The sequence below is a fragment of the Amphiura filiformis genome, chromosome 3, assembly GCF_039555335.1.
Source record: "Amphiura filiformis chromosome 3, Afil_fr2py, whole genome shotgun sequence".
Lineage (NCBI taxonomy): Eukaryota > Metazoa > Echinodermata > Ophiuroidea > Amphilepidida > Amphiuridae > Amphiura > Amphiura filiformis.
The window spans coordinates 49,176,872-49,189,817 of record NC_092630.1 but is presented as its reverse complement, the minus strand read 5'-3'; positions in this window follow the sequence as shown (position 1 = coordinate 49,189,817).

Below are 12,946 nucleotides of genomic sequence, written 5' to 3'. Positions count from 1 at the left end.
CTTAATGACCTTTGACCCCAAATCTGTGAGGACCCCATAGACACTGGATAATAACAATGCATGTATGCAAGTGGTGTTACTGTCCTACGTAATTTGTGGGAGAAGAAGCATTTTAAAGGTATTTCGTTTTGTACCGGAAGTGCCCCCTTAATGACCTTTGACCCTAAATACAAAAATACCACATATACACAGGGTAATTACAATTTATGTGTGAACATACCGTTACTGTCCTATGTTTTTCTTAGCAAATAAAAATGTTTGAAGGTTTTTCGTTTTATACCGGAAGTGACCCCTTAATGACCTTTGACCCCAAATCTGTGAGGACCCCATAGACACTGGGTAATAGTAATGCATGTGTGCAAGTGGGGTCACCGTCCTATGTAATCTGTGAGAGAAGAAGCATTTTGAGTTGAAATCACGTTTTTGACCCCTATGACCCCTGCGTGACCTTTGACCCCACGAGTTTCATATGACATGTAGGGGCATGGTCAATGATGGTTATGACCAAGTTAGGTCAAAATCGGTGTAAGCATGTAAGTGCTAGAGCAAATGAAGTGGTCGGCAGAAAGAAGAAAGAAAGAAGAAAGAAAGAAGAAAGAAAGAAGAAAGAACCTGTAAGAAAAAAGACACAGCCGTGACTAACGTCACGGCTGTGTAAAGAACTAGACTAAGCTGTGGTCTAACCCACGAACACAGCCGTGTTGTTACCCCTAATGACCTTTGACCCCAAAATATATGAAAACGGCCATAGACATTGGCTAATGTCAATGCATGGGTGCATGTGGCACCACTTTGCTATGTTACTTGTGGCAGAAGGGGCATTTTGAAGGTTTTCGTCTCAGACCGGAAGTGACCCCTTAATGACATTTGACCCTAAATAAAAAAAATACCACATATGAATTGGGTACCCACAATTCATGTGTGAACATACCGTTACTGTCCTATGTTTTTCTTAGCAAATAAAAAATTTTGACGCTTTTTCGTTTTATACCGGAAGTGACCCCTTAATGACATTTGACCCCAAATAAAAAAATACCACATATGAATTGGGTACCCACAATTCATGTGTGAACATACCGTTACTGTCCTATGTTTTTCTTAGCAAATAAAAAAATTTGAAGGTTTTTCGTTTTATACCGGAAGTGACCCTTTAATGACCTTTGATCCCAAATCTGTGAGGACCCCATAGACACTGGGTAATAACAATGCATGTGTGCAAGTTGTGTCACTGTCCTACGTAATTTGTGGGAGAAGAAGCATTTTAAACGTATTTCGTATTATACCGGAAGTGGCCCCTTAATGACCTTTGACCCTAAATATAAAAATACCACATATACACAGGATAACTACAATTTATGTGTGAACATACCGTTACTGTCCTATGTTTGTCTTAGCAAATACAAAAATTTGAAAGTTTTTCGTTTTATTTTGTAAGTGACACCTTAATGACCTTTGACCCCAAATCTGTGAGGACCCTATAGACACTGGATAATAACAATGCATGTGTGCAAGTGGTGTCACTGTCCTACGTAATCTGTGAGAGAAGAAGCATTTTTAGTTGAAATCACGTTTTTGACCCCTATGACCTCTGCGTGACCTTTGACCCCACGAGTTTCATATGACATGTAGGGGCATGGTCAATGATGGTTGTGACCAAGTAGGGTCAAAATCGGTGTAAGCATGTAAGTGCTAGAGCAAATGTAGTGGTCGGCAGAAAGAACCTGTAAGAAAAAAGACACAGCGGTGACTAACGTCACGGCTGTGTAACTAGACTAAGCTGTGGTCTAACCCACGAACACAGCCGTGTTGTTACCCCTAATGACCTTTGACCCCAAAATATATGAAAACGGCCATAGATATTGGCTAATGTCAATGCATGGGGGCATGTGGCACCACTTTGCTATGTTACTTGTGGCAGAAGGGGCATTTTGAAGGTTTTTCGTCTCAGACCGGAAGTGACCCCTTAATGACATTTGACCCCAAATAAAAAATACCACATATGAATTGGGTACCCACAATTCATGTGTGAACATACCGTTACTGTCCTATGTTTTTCTTAGCAAATAAAAATTTTGACGGTTTTTCGTTTTATACCGGAAGTGACCCCTTAATGACATTTGACCCCAAATAAAAAATACCACATATGAATTGGGCATCCACAATTCATGTGTGAACATACCGTTACTGTCCTATGTTTTTCTTAGCAAATAAAAACATTTGAAGGTTTTCGTTTTATACCGGAAGTGACCCCTTAATGACCTTTGACCCCAAATATGTGAGGACCCCATAGACACTAGGTAATAACAATGCATGTGTGCAAGTGGTGTTACTGTCCTACGTAATTTGTGGGAGAAGAAGCATTTTAAAGGTATTTCGTTTTGTACCGGAAGTGGCCCCTTAATGACCTTTGACCCTAAATAAAAAAATACCACATATACACAGGGTAATTGTAATTTATGTGTGAACATACCGTTACTGTCCTATGTTTTTCTTAGCAAATAAAATTTTTTGAAGGTTTTTCGTTTTATGCCGGAAGTGACCCCTTAATGACCTTTGACCCCAAATCTGTGAGGACCCCATAGACACTGGGTAATAGCAATGCATGTGTGCAAGTGGGATCACCGTCATACGTAATCTGTAGGAGAAGAAGCATTTTGAGTTGAAATCACATTTTTGACCCCTATGACCCCAGCGTGACCTTTGACCCCACGAGTTTCATGTGACATGTAGGGGCATGGTCAATGATGGTTGTGACCAAGTTAGGTCCAAATCGGTGTAAGCATGTGAGTGCTAGAGCAAATGTAGTGGTCGGCAGAAAGAAAGAAAGAACCTGTAAGAAAAAAGACACAGCCGTGACTAACGTCACGGCTGTGTAAGAACGCGTAAAAACAATGCACAGCGCCGATGGCGGCTGTGCAAGAAGAACTAGAAGGCTATTATTTGTACACAAATACGGCTATACCCGCATGTTATCGGTGTACCCAAACTTAGTCTTTATTTGCAATTGGGCAGAAAATGTGTAAAAAGTGAAAGTCCAAGTCACACGCTTTAATTGAATGTAGATTGCACTGTCGTAGCACTTAAAATAAAGAAATTGTAAAAGAGAGTAAGAGTCGTCTCTCTTACTCTCCATAGGTTGCTGTTGTCAGTCTCTCTTACTCACAGTGAGGCTATGCAATATGATTAGGGGAAACTATTCCAGAGGAGTATGTAAATTAAATGGAACAGTCATTTCAGAGGAGTATGTAAATTAAACGGAACAGCCTTCTTGGTGTCATTTCAGAGGGAGTATGTAAATTAAATGGAACAACCAATGGGTATGTAATTTAACTGGAACAGCCTTGGCGTTGATGTCATCTTATTATAATTACGCTATTCTCTGTGGATCTGTTTAGTCCTATGTGTATGGATTGGGTGTTAGTAACAATATAATTCTCAGGTGCAATCTGTGTACAAACTCTGAGCCCTGAAGCTGCTTAATTTGATGAGAAACGACCGGCCCTTTGTTTAAACATTTGGGCCCTGGGCCCATAGTATTTGACTTATGAGGCTCATGAACATTATATTGAAGTATAATTCTCTTGTGATTGGTGTTTTTACCTTACGACCCCTGGGGCCAGTGACCTTTGACCTCTGGGGCCGAGATGGGCAAAAGGCACATCTACGGATAAGTGTACTACATATGGGCTCTGGGGCCCTTGTAGTTTTAGCGCTAGCCTTGACAGAATGATGTGTTTGATGGAGAAGGAGGAGGAGGAGGAAGAGGAGGAGGAGAAGAAACCACAGGATGGCAATATACCCGTCCATGCTTCGCATGCGGGTATAAAGAAGAAGAAGAACTCGGTAAAAAGAATGCACAGCGCCGATGGCGGCTGTGCAACTAGATATATTGCATCCTCAGAAGGCTGCGAAGTCCAGCCGTGACCTTGAAGTGACCTCTTATGACCTTGAAATGATTTGGAACACAATTGCCTTTTCGTAAAAAATGTTGGCATTACGTTTGATAACAATCTATCTAATGAAATAATTGACCTTTGTTGACCTCTGATGACCTTGACATGACCTCCATTTTGTTTTAAATCATATCAATATTACATATTCTAATTTAGATTTAAATTGGACGAATTTTAGAATTTGACCCATTTTGACCTTTGGTTGACCTCTGGTGACCTTGAAATGACCTCCATCATATTTTGAATGTACCGTGATTACATATACTAATTAGCATTTGAATTATACAGGGTGTATCAAAGTGATAATTACCCACCCGGGTTACCCACTTGCTTTGTCGTCTAATAGAAGCGGTTGCTTCTCCTCTTGAAATGACTACAATTTGTAGTTTTATGACCGTTTATCATGTTTATTACATACATCTTCAAAATAGGTGGTTATTTTACTGCATTTTGATGGGACAGTCTAAAGAGTCTTGTCCATACTCACTGGATACTGATGGGTACCAATCATTTTGATACACCCTGTAGCCCGAAGTAAACAAAATAATGGGAAAGGGTATATCAAAACGTCACACAAAATGACAATGATTATGATCTGGAAATGGAAATGGAATGAATTTGCATTTTCTATGGACGATGCTTTGCTTTTGATTGGATAGCGAACACAAGGGTGTAACTCATCAAGTCGAACAATTTAGTGGGCTCAACGCAACGCTCAGCCCCAAATCCATTACATTTTAGCTGTAGCCTGAACTCAACTGAAGGCTCGGTATGTGTTTGTGGTGACGGCGACATATTTCTAATAATTCAAAATGCTCATCTGAACAGTTTTTGCATTATTATACGTGACAAGATTGTTACATTTCAAACAAAAACGGACTATTTCTCCGCATGAAAGAAGTTTTTTTCTGTTGTTTCAATTATGTTCAATATGAAACTAGCCATTACATATTTGGTCGCTGCAGTATTTGCTCGCATTTTGCCATCAATGAGTGAGTATTTTCATTTTGTTTATTCTCATTTTGTAAAGTTTGATGTTTGGGGGCACTTCGATATGAAATTGATACAGGTGCATGGTTGCGACTTTCAAAGTATAGGCTTTCGGTGAGAGAAAAATGAGAGAGGTGGACTTTTGGACCTAATTAATCGGGTGACATGAGTAAAAAACAGACCACATCTGAAATTAGCGTATTGTTTTACTAGTTCTAAATGGCTTTGTTACTGCCTTTGGTGACAGATCAAAAAAGGAGGGGTGGTCTTTAGGTGATAAAGCAAAAATATATGGGGGCTTTTAGGTGACAGCGATGTCGAAAACGAGACCCTTAATTAACAGCCCTTCATACTCGTCACTTCCAATATTGAAGTACACCCCCCCCCGCAAGATCATCAAACATACATGCATACGTGTGATTGTAAATTCATTCAAAGTTAGATGATGTCTCATATAAATTAAACATAATATGTATGACGGTACATAAGAATGGTGCAGATTATAATGTGGCATTTTGTAGTAAATCTATAAGTCATATAACCAATTTCTTCATGGAACATGCAATGAGCAAAATATGAGCAAAAATATCACAAGCAATATTTGAAACCCTCAATTCAGGGATGTAAATAACATGTTAGGGTGGGCGCAAATTTGCCCACCCAGTAAATTATTTTGCCCAAATTCAAATTACCTATTGTCTAAAATTGCCCACCCAGTCAATTATTTTGCCCATAAAAAAATTGGCACCATTATTATAATGATGAGCACAATGCTCTTGAAATCAACATGCATATTGAAAATAATGTTAAATAATGAAAATGACGTATCTTTTCTAAACATCTGTCAATTTATTCATTTACCATATTTACAACTTCGGAGTAGAAATAAATATCGCACAGTACACAATGGAAGTAGGAAGCTAAAAAGTATTATTATTTTGAGCAATATCCACACAAAACCTGAAAAAATCATAAATTTGGATTCTTTAAGGAGGCTAAATAGACTTTAAACATTGTATTGCCCATTTCAAGTCTTTGAGCATGCACAAAATAGGTAATAGTATTATATAATTTTGAAAGAATTTCCTACAATCAATCTAAATTTTAAATTTTGAAAGAATATATGTTAATTTTTTTCATTGCTTTTTCGACTAAAAAACTAAAAAGAGAAAAAAGAGAGGGAACTGAATAAAAACAAAAGGGAAGCCTAAGATAAGATATTTTTTATCCGTCATAAAAAAAACCGCGGTGTTTACGCCCAAACGATCAATGCTAATCGTAGATCCATCCATTGCGCTCATTTTAGTGATAAAATATTTATTTTACCCCAGCACCTTATCCGGGGGCATGGCTATCAAAAATTATCATAGGGGTTGAGACCAACCATTGGTTTCTACAGTAAAATCCGTGATTTTTATTTCGCCCTTGTAAAAATATAATACAAAAGCTACTGACTTTTTACTTGTTAATTAGGTTGAAATAGTCATTTCCTTTTATATTTATATGAGAAAATTTAATGAAAAGCGCATGTTTGTAGAATTTGTAGCCGAAAATCAATTTTGCCTATACACCTATCCGACTTCGCCATTACTGCGGTGTCCCTGATGTAAAACTGCGGTGTCCCGAGGTCGGGGGTTCCATCCATTATTTATTGTGTGCTATACAGAATTGTACCCGGGAATTGTACACAACAGTGATATTCAATACACAATCATGAGTATTGAATTACGAATTAAATCTCCCGCTCTGATACATCTGTGTTGCCGTCAATAGAGGGCCAAATACAGTAAACGCTTCTCGGATTGGTCTATACTTTTGTACATCACTAACATTTACTAGTTTGCATGAATTCCTTTAGCCTGACTAAAGTATGAACATTTTGGCTTTCTCATGCAGACATGTTACATAGCCAAAGTATTTTTGCCCTACATTGGTTATTCACAAAATCCCCATTGTTCCCGAAAGTATTGTTACAAGTAGGTGAATTGTTATCACGACAAAATATACAGATATATTTCTTGTTCCTTCCGCGAGCTGTGTCACGATCACGTTCCAATTCGTATTGATTATTATATTTGTAGGCCTATAGATTTTGACAGAAGGAAAATTAAAAAAAAAATACAAAAGACAAAACAGACACGACAGTGTGGATGCAAAGCAAACGTAATAGAATCCGTTCATAAAATTTCTTAATATTTTGATTAATAAACATCTCAAAAAATGTAACTAACCCCCCTTAAATATTGGTAAACATTCAAAAACGGCTGTAATTGTCTAAATATTGATGCCGCAGGGTACATTTAAATCAATACAACCCAAGATTTGAAAATTCCAGTAAATTCTATTGATTTCTATTCAGTATATTGGAAGGAAATCTGTGCAATGTTATATGAGTGGTTTTTTTATTGTTGTAAGTGCAACTTTCAAATCTGGACCTCACTACATTAAATTGACCACATTGATCAATTTGGCTCCCCCCCCCTAAGGGTGGCGCCCGGGCACGTTGCCCCCCCCCCCTAGTTACACCACTGGACATCACTCGCGCGATTCTCATCGACCTGTGTCTTACCTATGAACATGAAGCGATTCGGAGAGCAAACTGTGCTTACACTTTTCAAATTTGTGTATACGTAACAGTATTGTTCTCCAAAAAAAACCCGGAAGCTTGTCGTTTGGAGCTCTAGCTGAAATACAGCAAGATAATGTAAGATAGTAAATGTAAACCTGTATTTTAGCTAGAGTATCTCGAGCTAGCGCAACCCAGTCCATTCAATCAAATGTTGTCATCAACCTATATGATCGTAGAGCATTTGCTTTGTGTGTGAGACTAAATGTCGTGGTAGATTGGATCATGCTTTTGTTGAATGCATTTGAGTAGTCCGTCATATTCACGGTATGATACCACAGTATGATACGTTATATGCACAACCTCAATAAAGAGATATGAATCACCATTTCACCCTTGGGTGTATCGAACCCACATTTGTATTTGTATGAAATACGATTGGCTGCATTCAGTCCAGTTTAGATCATAGAATCGATGCATGTTTTGCGGGCTTTTTTTAAACGAGTATTTTTTAACAGGTGTATGTCATTAGTTGTCTAAATAACCAAAGCAAGAGTTTGGTGTCGGATGGCGAAGGGAGTATGATCAGTAAAAAACAGAGTTTATACAGTTTGTACGAATTTGTGCCAATTTAAATCCACTGGCTTTGTGTTGTGTTCGTTTTGATCGTGGTTCCGTGAGTAAACCAGTTAACTTGGCATCGATCGATTTTGACATCACACTACGACCGCAAATAATTATACAATCTTATTTCATCCACGGTTTTATTTATAGACCACTTGACATCGTCTATCGATATGCATGAACCAGCCGCTACACTGTTCAATGGCTTTCTTGTATATGCGGTAGGCGATTTAAAATGCACGTGCTCTGAGCAAACTACGATGCTCTTACGCACACTGTAGGGCAAAGAACAATGGAAATGGCACCCCTTTTTGCTTGGTCTAACTGCCCTTTTCAGCTGCTAGCTGTACCATCCATTCACTGATTTTTTTTTCAGAGCAAATGGATTTATTAGTTTAATTTATTTTATTTATACTTCATATTTATTATTGATTTACTACTATTATTATTCTTATATCATTTTCAACTCTAGACATGATATATTGCGTGCTCCAGTTCTATTTGTTCATGATTGAGTGAACGGGTGAATCTTTTTCTTCTGTTCATCATTGCTCTTTTTCATGCTCGCCTACTGCTTCGTACATGCATCATGCATCGATTATGACTCGTCGTCACAACGAATTCCCCCGGAACACTGATAGAAAGGAAAGACATAGAGATAGATATGTCCAGTCGTGACCTTGAAATGACCTCTGATGACCTTGAAATGGCTTTGGTCAAAATTGTCTTTTTGTGACAATTTTATCTTGACTTGACCTCTGATGACCTTAAAATGACCTCCATCGTGTTTTGAATCATATCAATATCACATAATACTAATTTCATTCAAATTGGATAAACTTTTAGAATTTCCCCCAAAACAGACCCCTCCCCACGTTTAAGCCAACTGTAATTATAACCCTATGCACATGATGCCATTGTTCTGATAATCACAGCACTTAATATGCAGCAAAAGTGAATGTCAAAGTTGTTTTCAGTAATAAACTATGTTTGACCCCTACATGATCTTGAACTCAAAATCTGTTACAATGTAGACACCAGCTAATGTCAATGCTTATGTGTCAGTCGCACCTCTGTATACCATGTAATCTGCAGGAAAAGAAGCATTTTGGAGCTCTTTGTTATGTACTGGAATTACACCCTTAATGACATTTGACCTCAAATCTGTGCTTACCCTATAGGCTCCGGCTATAGCCAAATCTCAATCCCATAAGCAATAAAAAAATAAAAAATAAAATTCAACGGCAAATTTGCCGTAACACGACTCGATCTTGCCTAAAACGCCTATTCGCAAAATGATTTTTGGACGGCATTTTCCACACACAAATGAATAGGTAATCTTCCCGGTCGAATTCGCGTCGGAAAAAATCGAAATTTATTCACTTCTTCTGGTCTATTCGCCACTTGCACGGTTCCGCCATTATGCACTATGTGCGGGAGAGCCTCGAACTGGCAGCATACATGAATGGGAATTGAACCAGTCATATAACATTCTGTGTAAGGTTACGTAATTCTTCCTTTCATGTATGCTGCCAGTTCGAGGCTCTCCCGCATATAGTGCATAATGGCGGAACCGTGCAAGTGGCGAATACTAGGTCAAATTGTAACCCCAAAATGGATTTTATTACATGTCGGACTCTACTTGCTCTATTAGGATACTTTGATTCGCTTCATAACAAGACAAACATAACATTTTTCTGCATTTTATAATGCGTCTTTTTGTCATTGTGGAACGTCATTTTTTGCTGCCAACCGCAACGTAATCGCCTTACGGTAATTCCACGATTGACCAATTTACAATAGATTTCACCCTCTAGAGGGCACACTAACCTATTTTTGACTAATGTAAATTGCCGTTGGCATTCCCGTATCACGTTTCACGTAAATTTTGCAATCTTTCTATTGTCGTGACTAAACGGTTGTTTATGCCCGTTCATACATACCCCGCGATCGCACATCCGAGCCATCGGGCATTAACGTTGTTTATGCTGATATCACGCGCGCTGTTATACCAGATTTCAGTCACTTCATTCGCACTTGATGCCCACGTCTCATTTTTCATTCATATGAATTAAGAATTGCTTGCATACATGTATACACATTGCCGAGTATTAATCGTAGCTTCTTGAAAAACAAAGTAATTTTCACTAGTGCTCGTCGAGAAACATCTCTGAAAAAATAAATTGAACTTACAGCATGTTTGGCTGGGAAATATCCTAAAAAGGTTAACTCAGAAGTTCACGATACATAAATATTAATCAGTGTCGCATAATTAAATCGATAGCTACTGACAATAGAACAGACCAGTCGCTTATGTTTTCGAGTACATTTTATTCATCATTGCACTCAAAAACAGATGCCAAACAATTACAATGGTTTAAAGTTGGAATAACAAAATCTGGCGGTGGTTGTGCCAAAGAAGGATTTTACTTAAATTTTCAAAAGGACAAAACACAGGGAAATGGCGCAGGGAAGTAAACGCTCCATTAAATCAATTTAAAGTTGCTCGTTACTTTTTGTTAATTTTTATGATTTACGTGCAAAAATGTATTATTGTTTAACATTAAACTTGTCGTCTGCAGTCGACACCCGCGTGGTGAGAGTTAATAGGCTAGGTGAATTCTCACCAGACGAAGTCATCGTCGAGTCACAAGTCGCCTTTCTACACCCAAAGACATATATTATGTAAAGCAATGATAAGACCATATCTTCTCCCCGTTTCAACCATGGATCATCTAAATACAGGGATAAAGTCCCAGCAAACACAAAACGTTTTCGACATCAGTCGCAAAAGGTTATAAAAGGTTGTCAGAAAATGTTTAAATGTCGGGTTATATAAGAGAGAATATTAAGAGTATAAAACGTTTTCATAACCTTAAAAACATTTTTGATAATCTACTGCTCAGCAAAGAAAAATGTTTTACAGAAAACGTTTAAATGTCGGGTTATATAAAGGGTATAAAAACGTTTTAATAACATTCCAAAAACATTGTCGAAAACTTGATACAAAACATTCTAAACATAATGTTTTTTTGGAGTTGTAAAAATATTTTGCGAAAAATGTTTGCCCAAAATATTTTCAATAACGTTTTAAAAACGTTTTCATGACCTTTATATAACCCGACATTTAAATGTTATGAAAAGGTTTTGAAAAAAACATTTTAAGAACATTTCTGTGTTTGCTGGGTTCAAACATTTTAACATGTTATTTAAGTATTGACACAATATTTGGCAACAATGTTTGCAAAAATAGTTTACAATAACATTTTTGAAAACATTTAAAAATATTGTTGTAGTGTGTTTTCATACAAAACGTTTTAAAACGTTATCATGACCTTCATATAACCCGACATTTTAATGTTATTAAAACGTTTTTACCTAAACCAAAAGCCAAAATATAACTTATTTAAAACGTTTTTAAAACGTTTTTGTGTTTACTGGGGTTATATGGTTTCACCGATCCTTTTCATCCAGGCATAGATCATCTAAATACATCCAGGGAGGTAATGCCCACCCAGTAATTAATTTTGCCCACCGGGTAAATTCAACCTGCCCTTTGCCTAAAATGCTACAAAATTGGGCACCATACAATGTATATCATCATACAAAAATAGTATTATCCTGACTTGTTTTGAAATAACCTTATGTTAGATTGAAAGTGATGTAAGTTCCTACCCCTTTTTTAATACACAATTAGACTAGACCTCAGATAGAGAAGTATTCGAGAAGAAGAGAGAAAGCAGTGAACACTCGCATTTTGTTTTTGCAGATGCTCAATGTACTGATAACCCATATGTGATTACGACGGCAGGGGCTGCTGGTATTATGGATTTCCATGCATCAGAAGGTGTGCCTTTCTTTCCTGAACTGGAATCCGTCAAAACCATCAGTATTCAGACCACAGTTAATTCACGAATCTACCTGACTACTTCTTCGCGAATAGCAACAGTGGATAATTATATTCAGATCGGTAAGATAAAGATAATGACCAGCCTAAATCTTTCGCTCGGTTTATTTTATTTATTTATTTATTTATTTATTTATTTATTTATTTATTTATTTATTTATTTATTTTTATTACTACCGCATTACACATTACAATAATTATGAGCCCCCCCCACAAAAAAGGAAATCCAAAATCCCACTCGGCCTGCCAAAAATCCCCAAATTTTGTGATCCTAATTTGAAAACCTTAAGGGATCCAAAATGAGCGTTTATTGCGTTCCGACAGTATTATTTGTGGAACATGAGAGCACTTCAGACCTATCGAATTGCATTCTGAATACGAAGCATGTCTTTCTGATACCAAATAATTTTCAGTTTTTAAAATCACAATATAATACAAATTTTATGACAAATTATAAAAATTTGATATTTTTCAAATTTTGATATATAACAGTCCTCGAAGTAAATTATATAAATCTAATGATATATTCTTAAAGTGTATGTAGCAGGGAGGAAAAGCCGACGGTCAATTGAAAATTTTGACCTTTCATATTGAAGATATGGATTTTTTCCCAAAAAGACCTAATTTTTTTTTGGTGTTTTGGGAAAAAAATCCATATCTTCAATACGAAAGGTCAAAATTTTCAATTGATCGTCGGCTTTTCATCTCACCTACATACACTTTAAGTATAAATCATCAGATTTATAAAGTTTACTTCAAGTACTGTTAAATATCAAAAATATCAATTTTAATGATTTGCCATAAAATGTGTATTAAATTGCGAATTTCAAAAATCAAAATTATTTGATATCAGAATGACATTCTTCGTATTCAGAATGCAATTCGATATGTCTGATGTGCTCTAAT